This window comes from Heterocephalus glaber, unplaced genomic scaffold, assembly GCF_053883595.1.
Source record: "Heterocephalus glaber isolate CG9 unplaced genomic scaffold, H.glaber_assembly_v1.0 deba00001733, whole genome shotgun sequence".
Taxonomy (NCBI): domain Eukaryota; kingdom Metazoa; phylum Chordata; class Mammalia; order Rodentia; family Bathyergidae; genus Heterocephalus; species Heterocephalus glaber.
Genome location: NW_028258444.1, coordinates 14,170,371 through 14,196,136, shown reverse-complemented (window position 1 = coordinate 14,196,136; position 25,766 = coordinate 14,170,371). Strand labels below are relative to the sequence as shown.

At 35.6% G+C, this 25,766-nt stretch overlaps 1 protein-coding gene across 1 annotated transcript in view; it reads left to right on the top strand.

Annotated features, from left to right (window-relative positions):
* Positions 1 to 15,204: 15,204 nt before the first annotated feature.
* Positions 15,205 to 25,766, top strand: part of Nell2 (neural EGFL like 2) — a 586,229-nt gene continuing 575,667 nt past the window's right edge. The window contains exon 1 of the mRNA XM_087200079.1: positions 15,205 to 15,327. The gene's annotated coding sequence lies outside the window, so the exon portion shown is untranslated. The remainder of the gene's footprint in view (positions 15,328 to 25,766) is intronic.

The following is a 25,766-nucleotide window of genomic DNA, read 5'->3' as shown; positions in this document are numbered from 1 at the left end:
AAATGAATTTTAGGATTGTTTTTTCTAATTCTATGAGATGTACTGTTTGGATTTTGATTAGGATTCAGCACCATTTATTAATGAGGCTATCCTTCTTCCAGTGCATGTTTTTGGGCCCTTTGTCAAAGATCAAATAGTTGAATGTACTTAAAGTTTGTGTATCCTCTATTCCATCCCCTTGATCTTCATGTCTGTTTTTTTTTTTTTTCTAGTACCATGCTGTTTTTATCACAGCAGCTTTGTTATATAACTTCAAGTCCAGGATTGTGAAGCCTCCAGCTTTTTGTTACCCAGGATTGCTTTTGCTATTCTGGGTCTCTTCTGGTTCCATATGAATTTTAGGATTGTTTTCTCCTTTTCTGTGAAGAATGCTTTTGGTATTTGGATTGGGATTGCATCAAATCTGTATACTAATTTTGGAAGTATGACCATTTTGACTGTATTGATTCTGCCTATCTAGGAACAGAAGATATCTTTCCATTTTCTGACATCCTCTTTGATTTCTCTTTTCAGAGTATTGTAGTTTTCATTGTAGAGGCCTTTCACTTCCTTAGTTAGGTTAATTCCTATGTATTTTAATTTTTCTTGGTGTTATTGTGAATGGTATTTTTTTCTTAATTTCTTTCTCAGTGGATTCATTATTGGTGTACAGGAAAGCTACTGATTTTAAAAAATTGTAATAGAAAATTGAAGTAAAAAAATTAAAAATAGAAATTTAAAAAATTTAAATAGAAATTTATAAAATGAAATAGAAAATGAAAAATAGAGAAACTTAGAAGAATTACAAATTTTAAGAAGATCAGTAAAATTAATACATTTGTAGTCAGATCAATCAAGAAAAAAGAGGAATGACAGAAATGACCAATATTGGGGATGAAAGCAGTGACACAATTGCTTATTGTACAGATAGAAAGTGGACAAAAGGGAATATAAGCAAAATTATCCTAATAAAATACTTAGGTAAAAATAGACAAATGTCTTTAGTGACACAAAGTACTCAGGATTGCACAAGAAGAAACAAACAAACAAAAAACCCCTGAGTAGTCCTATGCCTATGAGAGCAATTAAATTTATAACTCAAGTTTTCCTACAAAGAGAATTTTGGGGAGGCAAAGATAGCTTCATTTTGGTGAATTATAACATCTATTTAAAGAACTAGTAAATTTCTACACAAACTTCCAGAAAATTGAAGAGGATGAGACTTTTTTTGCTATATTATTCTAGAAAGCCAGCATTATTCTGATACTAAAACTAACAAAGACATTACAAGAAAAAAAAGCAGCAGATCCATATTTCTCAGAAATGCAGATGCACAAATTCTAGAAATGTATAGCCAATTGAATCCATCAATATATGTAAAATATATATCATTACCACTTATCCTAGAAATGTAATCTTGGTTTAATATTTGAAAATCAAATCAATTAATATAAATCACCACATTAAACAGTCAAAAGAATACCATCTCAATAAGTGTAGGAGAAGCATTTAATGAAAACAAATATCCATTCCTACTTCCCAACTCTCAGCAAAATAAGAATAGAGGTTTTTTCAGCCTAATAAAGAACATCAATGAAAAAATACTACTAATATCATATTTAATGGAGAATGATTTTTTCATAGGATTAGGAAAAACAAAGATGTCTGTCCAAAGCACTTTTATTCAACATTGATTGTACTTAAGGTGTTAGCAAGAAAAAACTCAGAAAGATTGGGAAGAAGTAAAACAGTCTTTGTTTGCAGAAGACCTAATAATCTATGAAGAAAATTCAGTTGAATATGCAAAAATCTATTAGAACAAGTAAGTTAGTTTAGCAATTTTCAAGATACAAAATCAATATACCAAAATAGATTATATTTCTCTATATTATCAATGGATAATCAGAAATTGAAGTTAAATATTTTCAGTGATATTTATAACTTCTATATACTTAGGGCGAAACTGGTAAGACATATGAAAAGAGTTGTGAAACATTAGAAGAAAGCATGTATCTTAATATAGATAAGATATGTTAAGATATATAAAAGACCATGAAATATTAGAGGAAACCATAGGGGAAAGTTTGGGTGGCTTTGTATTAGGCAAAGTTTTTTTAGAAAATACAAACAAAAATTCCTATTTATTATATAATGCAAACATGTACTACTAAAAAATAAAAACTGAAAAAAATTCCTGTTCTTACAAAAACACTGTTAAGTGGGAGACAAACAATTGCAAAATAGTTATTTCGTAAAGGACTTGTATTTAGAATATATAAAGAACTCTCAAACCTCAAGAACACAAATGTTTTATTTAGCTTCTGGATTCAGAGACCTCTGCCCTCTTTACTGTGGCGGGAATCCTCACATAGTTCAGGCAGACACACTGGGGTCTTAGGTTGAAATGTGGATCTGAATTCCTTGTTAAAAAAAATGTATTTCATTGCCTAATTTTGTGCTTCAGGCCGGCATTTCCTCCAGTGACTTCATGAGCAAAAGTGGTTGGCTGATGACGGTATTTAGGAGCTAATGCCATGGCCATCACCCTCTCCCAATGTAAATATCAACCAACATCCTATTTTTTTTTGTTTTTGTTTGTTTGTTTGTTTTGGTACCAGGGATCGAACTTGGGGACCTTGTGCTTGTGAGGCAGGCGGCGGAGCCACTGAGGTAAATTTCCAGCTCCCCTAACATCCTATTTTGATGCCTCTTATGGTGTCAACAAGCCAATTTATGGAAACCCTTACATAGCTAAGTACTATTTAGAGTATTACTTTTATAATTTACTTGGAGAGCAATTCTAATTCCAGTTATAAAATTTTGTAATTCTGTGACATTATGGTAACAATAAAATCTTTGTAATTATATATGTAGTTATCTGCACCTTCATTTGTGTACAGAGTACTTGATTCCAATCCCTTGAAGAGATATTCAGGTAGACTCAGACGGCACACAAAATAAATGAGAGATGGTCCCTTCCTAAAGATGTTTTCACCTGATAAGGAATTAGCAAGGTACAAATAACCTAGCCTTTAATGATCTGAGCTAATATTTAATCTTCATAATATGGTAAATTAAGGGTTTTCACCTGTAGATTCTTCTAGATTATCCTTCATTATTTAAGATATCACTACCTCTAGGATGTTTTCATGCACCCAATAATTGGACTAATGGTTTAGTTTATACACCCTCAGACTCCATGCATATCTTTATCACATATCTACAATGTTTTATTGAAATAATTTTTCCTGTATTTGTCTTACCCATTTTTATGGTCAACTCTTTAATGGTAGGGACTATGTGTTATCTATCTTTGTATTCCCAGCACTTAATATGTTTTCTGTCATATTAAAAGTGCATATTATGTGATTATTGGGCTGAATGATAAGTTAAATTGATGAAATGTTCTATAATTATTTTATTTTTTTCAGAAATTTTCATGAAAAAATTTTACATTATTTCATGTAACTTTCACAACTATTTAACCTAGAGCCTGTCATTGTTTCCACTTTGTAGATCCAGAAAATAAGATTCATAGACTACAAGGAAAATCTGTAATCATAAGATAGCTTTTGTTAGTAAGTTATGCAGAAGCATTTTTGAAACTGAAAGGCATGTGGGCCAGGAATGTAGCTCAGTGGTGCTGCGCCTGCCTGGGAAGCGCAAGGTCCTGAGTTTGATCCCTGGTACTGAAAAAGGGTGGGGGGGCATGTGAACATATGCTTATACACTATGCTACTTTATATTTTCTTTCTGCTTCTGTTTGCTTGGATATTTTGTCACCCTCTGTTGTGGCCATTGGTAGGGTATAAAGAGTTCACTTTTACTACTTCAGTATCCATTAAGAGTTGGGGAACACTCCATTGTGGGAGACTCCATACCAATCAAGAGAAAATGGATTTTCAGGCCAGTGAAATAAAAGTTTTAATTATATATAGAAGTTAAATAGCTACCTTTATAAAAGAGGTTCCAGATAATAGTAATGAACTGAGTCCAGTGTGTCTGGCAGGCTGGCTTATCTATAGGTCCCTTCTCAGGAAAGCTACCTTTTTGAACAACCGTGGCTGTAGCCACCCTTTTATATATAATGTATTTTCTTTTGTTCCATGTGACCCTGACATTCGGGTTTCAAGAGATAAACCCAGAGATCAATGTCTGACCTGGGGTCAAACATTGGGGTGTCATGGTGCCTAGTGTGCCCATACATTTACTGGTATATGGATGCCCATTCAGATCTTTATCCTTAGGGAATTCAATGCAAGTATGTATGCAATGTTGTATCTCAACATATTGCTTGAGTTTTAGCCTTTCTTTACTTGAAGTTACCCAAACCCTGCTTGAGGCAGAAACTAAGATTTAAGAAACTGGTTACCAAATTTGAGCTTGAAGCTTCCAAGGCTTGCACAAAGAACATTTCTTTTTGATTTTTGAAAGATTAAGCTTGGAAAAGGGAGGGAGGGAGAAGGAGGTTCTAGATGATGACTTGGAAGGATGGATGAACATGGAGGACAGTGGATTTTTCCAGTTGGGAAGGAAATGAAGAGTCCTGAGGAATGCAAAGTAAAATGGACAGACTCCAGCCAAGGTGTGCTTGAGTGTAGACCCCTCACTGACCATGGCTTGAGTCCAAATCAAGGTTCAAAAATCTTGGGCACTTGTTAGCTCTTCAGAACTTGGAGGCTCATACTTCTCACATGTAGATGGAGCACACTACAATGATACTCAAACACACAGGTGAGAGTTTCCCCAAGAATTATGTAATGTAAGACCCATTTTCATTGTAACAGAAGCCATTTAGGTTGATGCTGCAGGGATGTTAGAGGTGAGATGTAGAATACATGAATCCCTATAATGCAAGAGTACTCAAACTCAAATTTCATTGGGCAAAGCATGTCACATGGTCATATGTAACTTCATATAGGCCTTTTAGATGCCCAGGACTTTAACCAGAAATATTTTGTGGGCAGCACTAATATGGACTGGAGAAGGAAGGGGACATCTAGATGAAATAGGCTGTCTCTGCTTTTGAAGCAGTAAGATATTTTGAATATTCATAAATGTAGACCATTTGTACTATGGCTTAGAGAATTTTTGGTCATATAGTCATTATTTTTCAAGGAGTACTTGTGTTAGAACATTTGAAAGAAAATTTATGACTAAGCCTTCTTGGATAACATTCCATTCTAAAGGGACCAAGAAACCTTTGTATAGGAAGAGTGACCATGTGGTCATGGTCTGCCTTCCTACTACAGAGATATGTAAAATAGGTTTTAAGTTAATGCTTAAGGATCTTTAGAGTTTGAAACTTCAGTACAGTAGCCACAATCTTAGAAATGTGAGAAAGAAACACAAACTCAAAAGGGATATGATTAAATTTGTTCTTTTTTCACAAATCTAACATTCACTTAACATTCATCTAACATTCAGTTTGAAGAATTGTTGGGTCACTTGAGGTTTAAGAAGCTAATTCATAGAACTATCTTGTATTTAAACATTTTGAAAAATGTTTCTACTAAGTGAAGATCTATAGAAATTATTATAAAATCATATATAGCAAGAGAGGAAAAGTATCTCTCAGGCATATTTTGGAGTTGCACAAAAAATGAAAGTTTAATAATGATTACAAAAATTTCAAGGTGGGAAAATACAGTTTTTTTTTGTTCTTTCCACTGTTTGAAGCATTTAATAAGGATTTGAAATTATATGTTCATATCTCTAGATGGATTTCATTATCATTAAAATAAATTATGATTTAAGTATTGACCATTCAAGCTTTACATCTTTAGCAGACCTTCCTTATTTCAGTTCTCTTTACTGAGTATACCAGATGTTGTATGGGTGTGTAAGCCACACTGGCATCATAATGTTTTATAGTAAAAAATTCTTGGCACAACCTCAGTCCTTTCTTAGGGAAAGGGAGAAAAGAACAGAAGCAAATTTCTGCAGTGTATAATTCTTAAAGATTTTCTGCTTAATGATTTTTATACAAATTTCTTCTTCCTATTTCATTCTTATAGGGATTACTAGAAAGTGAAGTTTTTTTAAAAAGAGAGCTTTAATCATTGTAATAGGCCACAGGAATATTATGGTTAAGGATTTCAAAGCTCTTCCATTACTGCAAAAAACTATTAGAGTGCTTTGAACATTCACTGTTTAGTTTCCTAATTATTTCAGTTTGAAATTATACACAAATTTACTTCTGCTTTGAAAGTTCACACAAATGTTACAGAACAAGAGTTGCCTCAAGATTTATAAAAGCTGATGATGGTGCTGGATATTTTTACACTGTTTATGAACACTTTCCAAGTTGATAATAATTTAGTAAATAGATTTTTCTGTTAGTATGTAAGTTTGTTTATACTTTAAAAGTTATTCATACCAATATGAAAGAGCTCCCTGGTTGTCTAGGATGATTATATATAAATATTTTATGTAGAAAATTTCAAAGTAGAGAATGCACCACCTGTGTAACATCAATTAAGCACATCAGTTGTTAATTTTACTTTTTCTTTCACTTCATATATGTATATTTAGGTTTGTTTGTTTTGGAGATATATTTAAGGGTAAGTTGCAGCTCTGTGCCCCTGCATTCCTAAGTATGTCCTCATTATCACTCAAGAATTAGGACATTTTCCTTAAAGCCATGTAATACCAACAGTTTCAACGTTGATACAATAATAACACATAATGTAGAGTCCATATGTGTGTATGCATATAAATGTATATAAAAGATAGTTTTCATATAGTTTTCCACACATGATTTTATAGTTATTATAAAGACAAATAAAAATGAAAAAATAAGAGGCTTAATTTTTCCTGTTGAAAATAGGGATGAGACTTCTTTCTCTTTTTTCTTTGAGAATTTACTTTACAAAATTTGTAGCTCTAAGTACTTTCTCCTGCCTTTGAAAACTACATAGTGTGTAGGTCAGCTTTATGACCTGTGAATGTCTTTCTCCAAGACCTAGGGGTCATCTCTTTGAATGTAACTACCCAAGAAGATAGCACACCTACCTCTTTTATGGGAAGGTGCCTTGCTTGAAGTTGCAAAACTACCATCACCCAAAGAGCTATGAGAAGTTTGTTTTTGATCAAGATAAAGCCACTAGGGTAACACAGATAAATGATCACCTTGATTACCAGGTAAATGTAGGAAGAACTATGTGGGACCGATGAGGCTGGTGAGTTCTATTACCTCACGACTTTTGGTTGTTCTTGAGAACACATATGGAATGGGTTATGTCTGCTTTGGCTGTATAAAAATGGTAAGACTTTGTTTGTTTTTTGTAATCTTAACAAATTGCCAATGATGTCATCACCTTCAGTTTAATGCTTATTCAATAATAAAGCTGTTTGCTCTCTTTACTATGTTGGTAGAGAGATTTTCTGGGCTGGGAGAAAATTTAGTTTTTAATTATATTTCTCCAATTATATATGTCTATACATATGACATATTTATCAAACATAATAACAAAGTGTATTCTCAAATCTTAAATGAAAGATAATCTGAACATGGATATGGTAAGATACCTTTCTTATATTTCATATTAACATTTTCTAAATAACAAATTCTGAGATTATCCAATCTGTGTTTTAAAGATAAGTAATTATTTGCATTCTATGACATGAGAAATAATAATAGTATTCATACATTTCCTGTTTTCTAAAAGAACTCTCTCATGACTGATTTGACAATAACACTTCTGAAAAGTGAAAGAATTCAAAACAGCTTAAATGCCAATTAAGTTTCCTATAAAGGAGGAAGAAAATGAGATTTATTCCATTAGATTAAAAAAAGTTCTAACAGTGTGTGCCGTATTATATTAATATAACAAGCATTTAAATTACTTAGGTTATCTATGAAATAACAAAAAGTCATGAAAATGCTAATTGAATGTAAATGTCATTAGCATTTTGCTGCCTTATTTTTTTCTTTATGCAAAATATTGAATTCAAGGTCATTGCCACACTTGCTATTGTTCTAGCCTCCATAGTATTTAGTTCTGTGACACTGTCACATTTTTCTGATTCCTTCCCCCCAGGGAGGAAACTGACTTTTTAAAAAACAGTGCTAATAATTTCTGTGTTTACCAAAATGTTCATAGCTCCTATGGGTCTTTCCTTTGGAGGTCTTGTATGAGATTAACTGACTTCCTCCCATTATAATTTGCCTAGAAGTTTAGAGTATTCTTGGGAAACACCCAAGACTGAGTGACTCCCAGGCACCTATGTTGGTCACTAAACCACTCTGTTAGTCTAAAAAATTGGTGAGTGGGAAACAGCTGTGCATTGCACTTGAATCTTAAGCGTAATTATCAGTGTTGTCCTTTCATTGTTTTTCAGCATTCTTCTTATTATTTTGGTGAAGAAAGTGTATTTTGTTGGCTGCTACCAGCAACAGTGTTAAATGCTAGAAGTCTGATAGTTTTTCATTTAATTATAAAAGTAAGAAGCACACATTTTAGTAAATTTGGACAATACTACAAAGTGAAAGTGAAAAGTAGAAAATAGTCACCCATCATTTAGATAAACACTAATATTTTATGTGTTTTTTTAAAGTCTTTTTTATTATAAATAACATTGAACATTGTTACTTAAGGCACTTGAGACATTTTATTTTATATCTTATAAAACTTGACATTTGAAAACTTGTAGTCATGTGTTCTCTAAAAAGTTGTTGATATAATTAATTTACTTTAGTTATTTTGGGCAAGAGATGTTAGTTCATTGCTTTACCTAAGAATAAATCAATTTTACAGATATTTCAAGTCACACAGTAATTTAAAAGTAAATGTTGAATATCAGTATGGAATAAAAACTGCTGAAACTCTTCTGAAGAAAAGCAGCCGAAATGAAGCTCTTCCAAGGAAGATCAGCTGAAATCCTTTGCTTTCGTTCTCCTTTTACACCGTTCCGACAACTTAAGGTCTCCTTAAGAGAGTCTTCCAAACCCAGAAACCATGCTGACTCAGTTCAGTTGGGTGTTCCCCACTCAAGTTGACAACTAGTCAATTAACCATCACAAACATTTTACCTAGTTTTTAAATATAGTATTATTTGGGAAACATTTTCATATAATACATAATTTTATTTTTACTATTTTCCTTGTAAAATTGTAAAATTTTTGGTTTCAGTATTTATGTAAATAAGTTGATCATCTGAAATAATGAGTTACTTTATATCACTTAATAAAGTAATTGGATGTACTCATTTATATCTAAAGAATGTGCAGTGACTGGTATCACTTTAAGAAATTTGAAGCCAGGTATGGTAGCTCATTTTTGTAATCCTAGCATCCACAAGTTCAAGCACAGCCTGGGCAACTTAGCAACTTGTCTCAAAATTAAAAAAAAAAAAAAAAAAAGGAATAAGAGGTAAAAGGGCTAGGAATCTAGCTCAGGGTGAAGTCTGTGGGTTCAATCTACAGTACCACAAAAATCAATATTAAAATATAAATTCCATTCATAAAGTATTAAATACTTGAATCACTGAAAAAAGAATCTGTACTGGCTGACATAATTTCCTAAAGGAATAATTTTCTAAACTGAGCTTACCATGCTGGTACATCAGTATTTTGTGTGCTTGGATTATTGAGTTTGGGCTAGGACACTAAATTTGCTTAATATTGCATCTAGGGGTTATTGAAATTAACAACATGCTTTTGGTTACTTAGAAAAATGTATGTCATTAAAATATTCTTTTATGCAACCCTGGAAACATAACCACTCATAATGTATTCATAAAAAATTCATTTTACTTACATCTTGTCACATAATATGGCATAAGGAAGCGCAGTTCTGATATCATTCGACAGAATTATGCTCTTCTTTTTGACAGAGTAGGGAAAGATATTTGTAAAAATGAATAAACATACCTTTAACTGCCTGATTTCTGAGAAGAATCTAGGGAGGCACATGAACATTATTCTGTTATTAAGACATTGATGGAAGTAGACATTATGGACATTTAATAACTGTTTGTTTTCTACATTGGGTGCCTGAAATACATCATGTCAAAACTTGATGACAGTGACATTAGGAAATGGTAAACTCACAGAAAAAATATTTTTTCAGAGTTGCCATTTTATAATGTAGATATGGGAAAAATTTGTTGTTACCTTTCTAGAATCTAGTGCTTTGATGTTTAACTCAAAGTAATTTGGAGACTAATTATCATAATTTAATGGTGAGACAAATTTTATGTTATTTCAGATTGGATAGAGACACTGCTTGATTTTGTGAGACAGAATGTACCAGCACAACACTTGGACATTTTTTTGTTGTTGTTCTTTTGGTACCGGGGATCAAACTCTGGTCCTTGAGCTTGAGCAGCAGGCGGAGAAACCACTGAGCTAAATCCCCGGCCCCAACACTTGGACATTTTTTTATAGCAATATTGACAAACATCGAGGCAAATAAATTAATTCCCCCCTCAATTGATTTGTTAATTTATAAATCAATAAGAATGTACAGCATTGCCTCAGTTCACAAAAACTTCTGTTCATGAACTATTCAGTTTGTGAATGGAAGGGTTCAGCAAAATTTTGCTTCTGTTCAAGTACTCCCCATCAGCTTGCAAACATGACTGCAGCTGTCTTCTTTGCATGAACACAAATGCAAGATCTTCTCCATTCTGACACATGGTCGTGGCTTTCTCTAGTTCAGATTGTGGTCATAGACCTGTGCACACTTGCTGTGAGCTTTTATTGGTGCTTTTTAGCACATACAGTACTGTACAGTATTATTCAATCCAGCATGGCTGCAAGGAAATTACAGAGCAAGCATGGTGGCAAAAAGAAAGTGCAGAGTGGTAATGAAGGCGATATGAGACTGCAGGGCAAGAATGGTAAGAAGGTTTCAAAGAAAATAACCATTGAACTGAAGAGGGAAATTGTAGAAAAGCATGTACGTGGTACTTGTGTGACTGATCTGGCCTCGGAGTACAAGATGGGGAAGTTGACAATCTCAACTATTTTGAAGAATAAAGATGTTATCAAAGGAGCTGATGTGACAAAAGGAGTAACAATGATAACCAAGCAGAGGACATAAGTGCTAGAAGAGGTGGAAAAACTTTTGTTAGTGTGGTTGAATGAGAAAGAGCTGGCAGGTGATAGTGTTAGTGAAGCTGTGATACTGCAAGAAAACCCCTCTCCAAGTGCAACAAGTGATGAACGTTAAGTGAGTAGAGGGTGATTTGGTAAATTCCACAATAGAAGTGGGATCCACAGTGTGATAAGACATGGTAAGGCTTCCAGTTCTGATAAGGCCACTGCAGAAGCCTACGAGAAAAAATTTGCAGAATTCATGAAGGTAAAAAGATACATCACTCAACATGTGTGTTCAACTGCAATAAAACAGGGCTCTTCTGAAAGAAGATGTTGAACAGAACCTATATCATGAAGGAAAAAAGGCACTGCCGAGGTACAAGCCCATGAAGGACAGATTGACCCTTTTCTGTGTGTGAATGGGAGTGCTGACCTCAAGATTAAGCCACTACTAGTGTACCGTTCCCAGACTCCTTGTGCATTCAAGGAGCAGAATGTGAACAAGGCCAGACTGCCTGTCGTGTGGAGGACCCGTGTGAAAGTTTGAGTCACAAGGCAATTGTTCATGAAATGGCTGCACAGATGTTCACATCCACTGTTAAGAAATACATTTCTGACAACCAGCTTCTTGAAAGGTGCCTTCTTCTGATGGACAATGCCCCAGCACATGCTTCAGCCTTGGTGGATGATATGGACATTAAGTATGACTTCATAAAGATCAAATTCCTCCACAACACAACCCCTCTTCTGCAGCCCGTGGACCAGCAAGTGATCTGCAACTTCAAGGAGCTGTACACAAAGGCGCTTGTCACCAGGTGTGTTAATGTCACCGAAGAGATGTCTTTGAAAGACTTCCAGAATAAACATTTCAGTATCCTCCACTGCATCAACCTCATTGACAAAGCCTGGGAAGTGACAAAGCCTGGGAAGATGTCACACACCGGAACCTAAACTCAGCCTGGAGGAAACTGTGGCACTGGACATGACTATAAAAGGTCTGAGGCACAGGTAGCAGAGGAGATTGTGTCCATCAGGAAGATTATATATAGGTCTGGATGTTGATGGTGCAGACATGGAGGCACTTATTGAGGACCCCTAGGAGGAGCTGACGACAGTAGAACTTGCTGAACTCCAGAGTGAGCAGCAGAAGGTGCTTGTTGAGGGTGACTCCACTGAGGAAGAGGAAGACAGGGAGGAGCTTAGCAGTGATGTGATAAAATCAATTATAGAAAAATGGAATGAGTGAGAGGATTTCTTTGAGAAGCAGCACCCCGACATAACAGAGTGTAAAGAACAGAGTATTGAATCTGATGAGCGGTAATGTGGTCTCATTTCTGGAGGGTTATGCAGTACAGGAAAAGACAAGTGACATTAGAGATTTTGTGTGTGTGTGTGTCAAAATTGACCTTGCAGCTAAGAGATAAAGAAGAGAGGAAACTGCTGAAGGAGAGCTCCCTGAGGTCTTTATAGAGGGAGACTCTCCCTCCAAACCTCTTCCCACCAACCTTCCTGTCCTCCACACCAGAAGCAAGGCTAGTGTCTCTCTTTTCATACTGTCATGTACTGTACTTTGTTTCATATTTTTGTGGTTAAAAATACATATGGTTCAGAATGGATTAACCTTATTTACACTGAATCTTATGGGGAAATTTTATTCAGTTCTCGACCAGAATAGTGGAATGAATTAAGTTTGTGGACTAAGGTACCACTGTAAAAAGTAGAGTGCTGAGCCTGGAGAGGAAAGGAGAGGTACTCTGTAATACTTCAAGATTAGTACCAATGTCCAGCTATTATGACACATTTTTCATGAAGTCTAAATTCTAGTGTAATATCTGGGTGAACCATTTAGTATCCCTTGGAGTTCTAGTGCCACTAATCAGTTTCTCCATTACCTGCTCCCATCTTGCTATCTAGAAATGCATGCCTTTGTTCATAAAAGGATCCAGAGGATAATGCAAAAGGATAAGTAGAAATCCATTATTACAGGAAGAAAACAAACCCTCAAAACAAGCTAAGTGCCATGAAGAGATTAAATGCTATAATATTGCTTAAAATTGCTTATTAACTAATTTCTTGATTAGAGACTGGGAAACTCTTAATAGTCATTTCTATGTGTCTCTGGGACTTTTCTTAGTGAGAATATTAACTAACAGAAGCTAGTGGAGTTAATTGATTCTGTGTTTATAGCCGTTGCTCCTATTGGGAATCTGAATGCTAGTTTAGTGTTCCCAGACAATAATTCTAGTACTCATTCTTTCTTGTAAAATGTAACCATAGCTATCTAGTCTTTGATGAATTTTTGAGGAACAACCTGAGGCAAAGGTGGGATATTTGGGGGGTGATGATTGGAGAAAATAGACTTTAATGACAACCAAAATTTAAAACCTGACCTGAGGTATAATAGTTTAAATATAGCCAAAGCCAATATTCAAAGGACTAATGCAAAGATGGTAAGATAGGGAAGCCTTCTACATGTTAGAGTCATATGGGATTAAAATAATGAAAGTGGGACCCGTATTGTGGCTGATGTTGGAGACTAAGGAGCATAGGGCAATTCCATAAGCAGGGGCCAGAACCAGGGAGAGGAGCTGGCAGGGTTTAGGCATGTGTAGGTTGGCCCTGCCAACTACATCTGCTCTTCATTCTGCTGATTCTGACACCTACAGAAACTGAATGAACCAGCTATGCAGATGAAAATTCCATTTACATATACTTGCTAGGGTTGGTAGCAGATTAGTTGTGGAGGCCATAGACTTATGTGCCTAAGAACAATTAAAAATCTATGCTCAAAGTACAAAATAGCAGGTTTGGGAACAATAAATTTTTCTGAGCCATCTCATTTTTCACCACATCTGGCTCTTATTGTTCTAGAGTCGAGGTTGATCTTGACAGAGATGCCAGATTTTATTAAAGGTAGCTGGGAACAGGACTGAACGACACCATTCAAGAGTCTGAGACCAAGAGATGGATGGAAGGGAAGGGAAGGATGGGGACAGGGATAAAAAAAAGGATGCAGATGTGTACGTAAATATACCAACTCCCCGTGATGAATGCAATCATTATTTACTGCAAAAATGCACTAATTAGAAAAGTCTCAGAGATTCCAATTGCATCAGGTTAGATAAAATAACAGAGCCTGACCATAGTAGCACTGTCCAGTGATCTCTCCTCTCAGGAGGCAGAGGTAGGAGGATCACGAATTCAAGGTCAGTCTGGGCAATGTAGTGAGACCCTGTCTTTAAAACAAGTGTAAGTTCCTTCTGTTGAAGAAACTTCATTCTAATGTGTTCTGTTCATTCTAATGTGAATCATCTCTTGATTCTAAGTACTTTGAGTTTCCAGCTGAGGAAACTGGAGCTGAAAGGGATTAAATACAATTGGTCATCTGTATCTTCTGGTTTCGCATGCATGGATTCAATCATTCCTGGATTGAAAATAGTTTTTAAAAATATTGCATCTATATTGAACACGTAGAGATCTTTTCTTGTCCTCATTCTACACAATGCGGTATAAGAACTCTTAAGTATGATTTTACATTGTGGTAGATAATATAAGTGATCTACAGATGTTTTAGAGTATACAAGGCATATGTGCACAGGTTATATGCAAACACTACAGCCATTTTATGTGAGGGACTTGAGGATAACAAGTGGAAATTGTGTATTAGCAGTACATATCACCTCATGCTAATAAATGGCAAAGTTGGAATTTGAATACTAGTTTGTCTAGTCTAAAGCCTGTCCATATTGTATCATTTTCTCATTCTGATATACTGGTTTTCTCCTTCAGGATAACGTAATTCCTTGGGTGTGTGTGAAAGGTTAGAAATCCAGATAGGAAGATCATTCTCCACTAAGCATGCTAGGCATCAGAGACCCAAAAGTCATCTCAATCTAACTTCGAATACCCTGGATCCATCCCTTTTTGCCTCAGTACTTGGGTCTGGTTGCCCTTCTGCATATGAACTTCATATCGTTGCTTGAGGCATTTCCTTTCTCAGCCCCCAGAGGGCGCCGGGAAGCAGCGATCCCCTTGAACCCTCTAGTAGTCGCTAGGAAGTTCCACCCTTCCCTCGTGGATCAACGTTCCCAGGAACGTTCTCAAAGTCCAGAGAGTGTTGCCCAGGGAAGCCAGGCGGTGTAACACCACGTGTGGTCACCCTCATAGCTTCCCTTTAGGTGCTTCTGGAGCATGTCCACTAGCATTACCCCAACTGAAGATGGTTTCTCCAGCCTGCCAGGTGAACGCTCTGGGATCCTACCGCATAAATTCTGTCACTAGATTTCAGGAAGAATCAAATACAGGTATCTACAGGATATGGCAGCAAGTCTGAAATTTATTTTTGTATGGTCCTCAAAATGCACTGAGTAGCTTTTTAAAGTTAATCCCCAGAGGCGGCTCTGGATATCTTGTATTTTCCCAAGGTAAATATTTAAATAACTCTGGTATCGATTCTAGGTTTCTGGGGTGTTTTTGGTTGTTTATAAGGTATATTTACATAATATTGGTAAACCTTACATAGTCTAATACAGAAATGCTATCAATATTTTTGTGACTTCCACACAATCATGATGAAATTACAGTAATTATTTCCTTGTTATTACTTTAAGAACTATGAATTATTCTTATTTTTGAATGTAAATGTGTGTGTATTTAAATATACATATATTTTAACATGTATATTTCCTTATAACTATTTCTTTGTGCCTACTGGCATTTACTGATGTCATTTTATTATTGTATTTAAAAACTGATGTATTTTGAAAAAATAATTGCTGCTTTTAAATAATTGCAATGGGAAAGACTTTACAGTATATTTTTTAATAAAACAGGAAATAACATTTTTATTAGGTATATTCTGTTAAAAAGCAACCTATTTTCCAGTTAACTGTTATTAACAAATCAAAGCAAATTTGATTTGTTGAGAAAATATTTACAGGGTAATTCAGTACAGTTGCAGTATAAGATACAAATGGGAATATGGCATGATGCCTATCTTCAAAGTTTAAGGAAGAAGTAAAGGCAAGAATTGAAATAATTAAAAAAAAATCAGTGACACAGCTGAGCATGGTGGCACAGGCCTATAATCCCAGCACTCATGAGGCTGAGGTGGAAGTATTGTTGTGAGTTCGAGGCCAGCCTGTGCTACATAGTGAGTTCAAGACCAGCCTGAACTACACAGGGAGACCTTGTCTCAAAAAAGAAAAAAATCAGTGACACCACAGTGAAGTCCCATCATTTGAGCAAAACAGAAGCAAACTAATAATCTCAGAATAATAAAAAAGGAGTAAAATTGCAATTTAAATAATATTGACAACACTGTCCATCATTGCTTTCAATGATTGCTGAGAGTGAGCATGACAGGGGAGACCTAGGTTTGTCACCGTTCAGGGGACCTCATAAGTACCAGAATATCACTGAACAGAGTGTGATTCTAATTTTAAAGATGAGCACATGTACATTTTTCATATAAAATTGACCCTAAAAGCAAGCCAACTACTTCATCAGGTGCTCAACCAAAGAAACAGGAAACTAAGGGCCGGGGATTTAGCTCAGTGGTTCTGCTGCCTGCCTCGCAAGTGCAAGGACCGGAGTTCGATCCCCGGTACCAAAAATAAATAAATGAATAAATAAATAAATAAATAAATAAAATAAACAGGAAACTGTTCCAGTGCTATAGGAAAAACTGGCTGTGTTGAACCAATGGAACATCTGTCAAAGGAGTTTCTCGGGGTAATTTTGATTACTTATTATTTCCTCATGTTTGATTTTAGAATCCAAGAGGTTTTGACTCTTTATAAGTATCATCAGAGAAAACACTAAGATCCTGGAGGAGTGTGGATGCCACATTAGATAGTTTGACTTTATTTTACTACACAGTAGGAGGCAGCTGAGGGTTTCTGAATAAAGTATGTCATAACACTGGGTTTTTAAAATTTAAATAAGTTTATTGGTAGATTTTAGGTATACATAATAATCACATTTATCATAGGGAATTTGTACCTGTACATGATATATCTTGATTTTTATTTATTCCCATTCCCCTACCCTCCCTTCAACCCCTCTTTCCCTCCTCATTTACAAAAGCTTTGCTTCCATTGTTTCTTTCTCATTTTTTTCCTTTCCCTTCCTTTCTTTCCCCCACCCTCCTATTTCCTCTAATCATTTGAACATTTTCTTCCAATTTCACACTATCTAGTATACATTTTCATCCTCATTTACATGTTCAGTTTCTCATACCAGAGAAACAATGCGATATTTACACATGTGTGCCCAATTTACTTCACTTAAGAGTGTGCTCTCAAGGTGCATCCATTTACCTATAAACATCTCAAGTTTATCTTTCTTTTTGGTGGAGTAGTACTCCATTGTATTAAAAAATACATCTTCTTTATCCATTCATTATTGCAGGCATTTTGGGCTGTTTCCAAGATTTACCTATTACAAGCTATGCTGCTGTAAACATAGGTGTGCTTATATCGCTGTGGTATGATACTTTTAATTCTTTCAGGAAGATACCAAGAAGGGAAATAGCTGGGTCAAATGGGACCTCTAGTTTTAGTTTTTTGAGGAATCTCCACACTCATTTCCACAGTGGTTGTACCAGTCTACATTCCCACCAACAGTGGAAAAGGGTCCCTTTTTCCCCAAAGCCCCAGAAACATTTGTTATTGGTTGATTTCTTGATTACAGGCATTCTTTCTGTAGTGAGATGGAATCTCAGTGTTATTTTAATTTGCATCGCTTAAATGACTAGTGATGTTGAACATTTTTCATATGTTTATTTGCTGTTTCTACTTGTTCATTTGAGATATTTCTATTTATTTCAGATGTCCATCTTTGGATTGGGTCTTTAAATTTAGGGGTCTGAATTTTTTGAGTTCTAAACATATTCTATATGAATATTCTGAATTCTATACATATTCTAGTCCTTTGCCTGAGGAACAGCTGGTAAAATTTTTTTCCCACATTGTGGGTTGTCTCTTCACTCTTTTGGTGGTTCCTTTTGCTATATAAAAGTTTTTAATAAGGTGAGATCCCAGTAGTTGATTCTTTGTGATCATTCCTATTCAATTGATGTTTTGTTCATAAAGTCTTTTCCTACACCAATGTCTTCAAGAGTTCTCCCTAACTTCTCTTCTATCAGGTTTAGTGTTTCTTGTCTAATTAGATCTCTGATCCATTTCAATTTTAGTTTAATTCATGGTGAAAGATATGGGTCTAGTTTTTATCTTTGGCAAGTGGAAACCCATTTTTTCCAACACCATTTATTAAAAAGGCTTTTTTCCACTGAAGTTGTTTGGCTCCTTTGTCAAAGGAAAGATGGGTGAGTGTGTTTGGAGTTGTTTCTGCATCTTGTGATCTGTTCCATTGACACTCAGGTCTGTTTTTTGCCCATACCATGCTGGGTTTTTAAATATTTTAGCACAATAGCATTGTAGTACAATTTCAAGTCAGGGATTATGATACTCCCTGCTTTGCATTTGTTGCCCAGAATTGCCTTTGCAATTCTAGGTCTCTTCTGGTTCCAAATGATTATTTCCTCTAATTCTGTGAGATATGCTGTTGGAATTTTGATCAGGATTGCATTAAATCAGTTTTGGAAGGATGGCCATTGTCACTATATTCTTACCCAAGAACAAGGGATATCTTACCATTTTTTGATATCCTCTTTGATTGCTTTTTTCAGAGCACTGTAGTTTTCAATGTAGAGTCTTTTACTTTCTTTGTTAGATTGATTTCTAGGTATTTCATTTTTTTTTGGATGCTATTGTAAAAAGAGTTGTCTCCCTAATTTCTCTCTCAGTTAGTTTGTTATTCATGTATGGGAAGGCTCTTGATTTTTCAGTGTGGACTTTGTATCCAGCTATGGGTATGAATTTAGTTATTAAGTCTTGAAGTCTTTTGGTGGTGCTTTTGGTGCCTTCTATGTAGAGTACCATGTTATCCACAAATAATAATAATTTAACTTCTTTTTATTTTGAGGGTTTTATGCCTTTTGTATGTTTTAAAAAATTAATTTTATTGGTACCCTTTAGGTATACAATATAATGACTTTCATCATTGGAAATTTGAACCTTTACATAATGTATCTTGGTTCTTATTTTTCCCTATTCCCCTACCTTCCCTTTAATCCATCCGCCCTCCCTATTTACAAAGACTTAGTTTCCATTTTTTCATTTTCTCATATGAATTGCATTCCCTTCTTTCCTTTCCCTTACCCGTCCTACTTCCCCTTCCCTTTTGCCCCTTTTCTTCCTATTTTACGTTATCTATTATACCTTTTGGTCTTTATTTACACTTTCAGTTTCTCACACCAGAGAAACTATTCTGTATTTACACATGTGTGTCCTATTTATTTCACTTAAGAGTATCGCCTCAATGTGCATCCATTTAGCAATAAATGTCTCTAGTTTATCATTTTTTATGGCCGAATAGTACTCCGTTTTATTTAAAAAAAAAAATCTTTGTCCAGTCACCAGTTTATGGCATTTGGAGTGTTGCCAAGATTTAGCTATTACATACTGGGCTGCTAGAAACATAGGTGCACATATATTGCTGTGGTATGATTCTTTTAATTCTTTTGGGAAGATACTAACTAGGGGAATAGCTGGGTCAAATGGGACTTCTAATCCTAGTTTTTTGAAGAATCTCCATACTTATTTCCATAGTGCTTGCACCAGTATGCACTCACACCAGCAGTGGAGAAGGGTTCCTTCTCCACCACATCTCTTCCAGAATTTGTTATTGATTGATTTCTTGATAGCAGGCATTCTTTCTGGGGTGAGGTGGAATCTCAGCATTGTTTTCTTCTGGAACTCTCAAATGACCAGTGATGTTGAACATGTTTTCATAGGTTTATTTGCTGTTACTGCTTCTTCATCTGAGAAATGTCTCTTCATTTCAGATGCCTGTTTTTGGATTGGGTCTTTAAATTTGGGAGGTCTGATTTTCTAATGTTCTTTATATATTCTAGATAGTAGACCTTTGAGGAACAGCTGGTAAAATTATTTCCCCACATTGTGGGTTCTCTCTTCAATCTGTTGGTGGTTTCTCTTGCTGTGCAGAAGCTGTTTAATAAGATGATATCCTCCCAGTTGTTGATTCTTTGTGTTAGTTCACATGCAATCGAAGTTCTGTTCATGAAGTCTTTTGCTATGCCCATGTCTTCAAGAGTTCTCCCTAACCTCTTTTCTATCAGGTTTAGTGTTTCTCTTTTAATATTTAAGTCTTTGATCCATTTTGATTTTAGTTTAATGCATGGTGAAATACATGGGTCTAGTGTTAATCTGGCAAGTTGAAACCCAACTTTTCCAGCACCATTTATTAAAGATGCTATCATTCCTCCAGTGAGGGTAGTTGGCTCCTTTGTCAAAAAGGAAGTGGCTAAGTACGTCTGGTTTTGTTTCTGAATCTTCTAATCTGTTCCATTGATCCTCAGGTCTGTTTTTTTGCCAGTACCATGCTGTTTTTTATTATTATTATTTTTTTAAAGTCACAGTAGCTTTGTAGTATAGTTTCAACTTGGGGATTGTGATACCCCTTGCCTTGTCTTTGTTGCCTAGAATCTCTTTTGCTATTTTAGGTGTCCTCTGGTTCCAAATAAAATTTTAAATTATTTTCTCTAGTTTTGTGAACTATGTTGTTAGAGTTTCAATGGGGACACAATCTTGTCTTCTACATCTGATATTCTGTCCTCACATTGGCTCATTCTGCTGCAATTCAATGGAATTTTTAACCTCCTGTATATCTGCTTGAATCTGTTTCATGCATTGTGTTTCTTTTTTTTCCCCTTAAATTCTTTTATTGGTACATTGTAGGTATACAACACAATTACATTTCTCATTGGGAATTGTACCTTTACATAATGCATCTTGGTTCTTATTTTTTCCCCATTCCTAGCCCTCCCTCCACCCCCTCCACCCTTCATTATTTACAAAGACTTTATTTCCATTTTTTCCATTTCTCATCATTTTTCCTTTCCCTTCTTTCCTTTCCCCTGTCCCTCCTACTACGCCTACCTCTTTGGACCTTTTCTTCCTATTTTACATTATCAATTATTCATTCTAATCATTGGTACATTTTAGGTATACAATATAATGACAATCATCGTTGGAAATTTGCACCTTTACATAATCTCTCTTGGTTCTTATTTTTCACCCTTGCCCAGCCCTCCCTTCAACCCCTCCATTCCTCCTTATTTACAAAGATTTTGTTCCTATTTTTCCATTTTCTCATATTAATTCTGTTCCTTTCTTTCCTTTCCCCTATCCCTCCCACTCCCTTCCCCTTTGCCACTTTTCTTCCTATTTCACATTACCTATTATACATTTAGTCCTTATTTACACTTTCAGTTTCTCACACTAGAGAAACTATTTTGTATTTATACATGTGTGTCCTATTTATTTCACTTAAGAGTATCGCCTCAATGTGCATCCACTTAGGTATAAATGTCTCTAATTTCTCATTTTTTATGGCTGAGTAGTACTCCATTTTATAAAAAAAAAACCACGTTGCCTTTATCCAGTCTCCAGTTGATGGGCATTTGGGCTGTTTCCAAGTTTTAGCTATTACAAACTGTGCTGCTATGAACATGGGTGCACATATATCACTGTGGTATGATTCTTTTAATTCTTTGGGGAAGATCCCCAGCAGTGGAATAGCGGGGTCAAATGGGACTTCCAGTCCTAGTTCTTTGAGGTATCTCCATATTGATTTCCACAGTGGTTGCACCAGTCTACACTCCCACCAGCAGTGGAGCAGGGTTCCTCTTTCCCCACAGCCCCGCCAGCATTTGTTATTGGTTGATTTCATGATAGCAGCCATTCTTTCTGGAGTGAGGTGGAATCTCAGTGTTGTTTTCATTTGCATCTCTCGAATGACCAGTGATGTTGAACATTTTTTCCTGTATTTATTTTCTATTTCTACTTCTTTGTCGGAGAAATATCTGTTCATTTCAGATGCCTATTTTCAGATTGAGTCTTTAAATTTGGGAGGTCTGATCTTTTTAAGTTCTTTATAGATCTGAGATAGTAGACCTTTGTCTGAGGAAAAGCAGGTGAAGATTTTTTCTCACATTGTGGGTTGTCTCTTCACACTGCTGGTGGTTTCTCTTGCTGTGCAGAAGCTTTTTAATAAGAAGAGATCCCACTTTTTGATTGTTTGTGTTAGTTCACAGGCAACTGAGGTTTTGTTCATAAAATCTTTTCCTACACCAATGTCTTCCAGAGTTCTACCTAACCTCTGTTCCAATTGGTTCAGAATTTCTATTTTAATATTTAGACCTTTAATTCATTTCGATTTTAGTTTAGTGCATGGCAAAATATATAGGTCTAGTTTTAATCTTTGGCAAGTTGAAAGCCAAGTTTTCCAGCACCATTTATTAAAGAGGCTATCTTTCCTCCAGTGAAGGTGTTTGGCTCCTTTATCGAAGATGAGATGGCTGAGTATGTCTGACTTTGTATCTGCATCTTTTAATCCATTCCACTGGTCCTCAGGTCTGTTTCTTTGCCAGTACCGTGCTGTTTTTATCACAGTAGCTTTGTAGTATAGCTGCAGGTTGGGGATTGTGATACCCCCGGCCATGTCTCTGTTACCTAGAATTGCTTTTGCTATTCTGGGTCTCTTCTTCTTCCAAATGAATTTTTTTTTATTGTTTTCTCAAGGTCTATGAAGTATGCTGCTGGTATCTCAATTGGAATTGCATTGAATCTATATCGCAGTTTTGGAAGTATGGCCATTTTTACTATATTAATCCTTCCTACCCAGGAGCAGGGGATGTCTGTCCATTTTCTGATATCATCTTCAATCTCTCTTTTCAAAGTGCTATAGTTTTCAGAGAAGAGGTCTTTGATTTCTTTCATTAGGTTGATTCCTAGGTATTTCAGCTTTTTGGATACTATTGTGAAAGGAATAATTTGCCCTATTTCTCTCTCAGTGAGTCTGTCATTGGTGTAGAGGAAAGCTATTGATTTTTGTGTGTTGACCTTGTAACCAGCTACTTGACTGAATTTGGTTATTAAGTCTAGAAGACTTTTGGTGGAGTTCTTTGGGTCTTCTATATAGAATATCATGTCATCTGCAAATAATGACAATTTGACTTCTTCATTTCATGTCTTTCTTCCTTTTATTTCTTCCTCTTGTCTAATTGCTGTGGCTAATGTTTCCAGAACTATATTGAAGAAGAGTGGTGATAGTGGAGATCCTTGTCTTGTTCCTGATTTTAGTGTGAAGGATTTCAGTTTTTGACCATTTAGTATGATATTGGCTGTTGGTTTTTCATAGATGGCTTTTATCAGTTTGAGGTAGAGATCATCTATTTTAATTTTTTGTATGGTTTTTATCATAAATGCATGTTGGATTTTGTCAAATGCTTTTTCTGCATCTATGGAGATAATCATATGGTTTTTGTCCTTGGTTCTATTGATATAGTGTATTACATTGATTTGTGTATATTGAACCATCCCTGCATCCATGGGATGAATCCCTCTTGATCAGGATGTATGATCTTCTTGATGATCTTCTGCATTCTATTTGCCAGTAGTACCTTATTAAGGATTTTTGCATCTGTGTTCATTAGTGAGATTGGCCTATAGTTCTCCTTTTCAGGTGGGTCTTTCTCTGTTTTGAGGATCAAGGTGATGCTTGCTTCCAGGAATGTATTTGGGAGTATTGCTTCCTTTTCAATTTCATTAAAGAGTTTAAACAGTAGTGGCAGCAGTTCCTCTCTAAATGTCTTGTAGAATTCAGCAGTGAAGCCATCAGGATCTGGGTTTTTCTTAGTTGATAAGTTTTTAATTACATTTTCAATTTCATTGATTGATATTGGGTTGCTTAGAAGTTTTAGGTCTTCTTCATTCAACTTTGGTAATTCATATGTATCTAGGAATCTGTCCATATCTTCTGTGTTTTCCATTTTATTGGCGTATAGGTTCTGGAAGTAGGTATTGATGATCCTCTGGATTTCTGCTGGGTCTGTTGTAATTTCACCTTTTTCATTCCTAATTGCATGGATTTGGGCCTTTTCTTTCCTTTTTCTGATAAGGTTGGCTAAGGGTTTGTCAATTTTGTTGATTCTTTCAAAGAACCAACTCTTGGCTTCATTGATTTTTTTGTATCTTTCTCTTAGTCTCCATTGCATTGATTTCTCCTCTGATCTTTATAATTTCCTCCCTTGTATGAGCTTTGGGGTTGTCCCACTCTTCTTTTTCTAGAAGCTTGAGGTTTAGCATCAGGTTGTTTAATTGGGCTCGTTCTGTTTTCCTAATATGCGTATTCACTGCTATGAGTTTCCCTCGTAAGCCTGCTTTCATTGTGTCCCATAGATTCCGATATGTTGTATTGTCATTGTCATTTAATTGAAGGAACTGTCTGATTTCTTCTTTAATTTCTTCTGTGACCCATTGGTTATTCAGAAGTGTGTTGTTCAATGTCCACGTGTTTATGAAATTTTTTCAGTTTCTTTTGCTATGGATCTCCAATTTCATCGCACTATGGTCTGCTAATATACAGGGGATAACTTCAATTCCTTTGCACTTACTTAAACATGTTCTATGTGTGAGTATATGGTCTATTTTGGAGAATGACCCATGTGCAGCTGAGAAGAATGTGTATTCTGATTTTGTGGGGTGGAAGACTCTGTAAACAGCTGTTAAGTTCATTTGTTCAAGAGTTTGATTGAGTTCTAGTATTTCATTACTTATCTTTTGTCTAGTTGATCTATCTATTAGTGATGGTGTTGTGTTGAGGTCCCCCCACTACAATTGTATTAGTGCATATATGACTTTTCATGTCCGTTAGTATTTGTTTTATATAGTTGGATGCACTAGTGTTTGGTGCATAGATATTTATGTTTGTCATCTCTTCCTCTTGGATTCTTCCCTTTACAAGGATGTAGTGGTCTTCCTTCATCTCTCTTAATCAGTGTTGGTTTGAAATCTACTTGATATGCAAAGAGGATAGCTACTCCTGCTATATTTTAGGTTCCCGTTGCATGGAGTATTGTTTTCCACCCTTTAACTTTCAGTCTATGAGTTTCGTTTTGAATTAAGTGTGTTTCTTGTATGCAGCATATTGTTGGATTTTGCTTCTTGACCCATTCTGCCAGTCTATTTCTTTTGATTGGTGAAATGAGACCATTAACGTTGATGGTTATAACTGAAACATATTGACTTGTCACTGCTATGACTTTTTCTTTTTGTTTGGTTCTCCCCCTTTACATTTAATTTCTTGTCATGCCAGATGGGTTCATTCTGCTTTGCTTCCTGGGGTTGTGATCCTCAATGTCTGTTCCTAGGCTATTGTGTAAAATTCTTTGGAGTGCTGGTTTGGTATTCACGAAGTTCCTAAGGTGCTCTTTGTCATGAAAGTATCTTATTTCTCCATCCATTTTGAAAGATAGTTTTTCAGGGTACATCAATCTGGGTTGGAGGCTGTTTTCTTTTAGGGCTTGGAATATGTCACTCCAAGTTCTTCTTGCCTTGATGGTTTGTGTTGAGAATTCTGCTGAGATTCTGATGGGGTTTCCTTTGTATGTGATTTGTTTCTTTTCTCTAACTGCTTGTAGAACTTTGTTTTTCTCTTGAGTTTCTGGAATGTTAACAATTATATGCCTATGTGTAGATTTTTTTTTATTTTTATCAAGGCTGTTTGGAGTCCTATATGCCTCACTTATCTGTGTGTCAAGTTCTTTTCCCCTGCTTGGGAAGTTTTCTGCCATGACTTCTGTGAAGAATTTTTTATG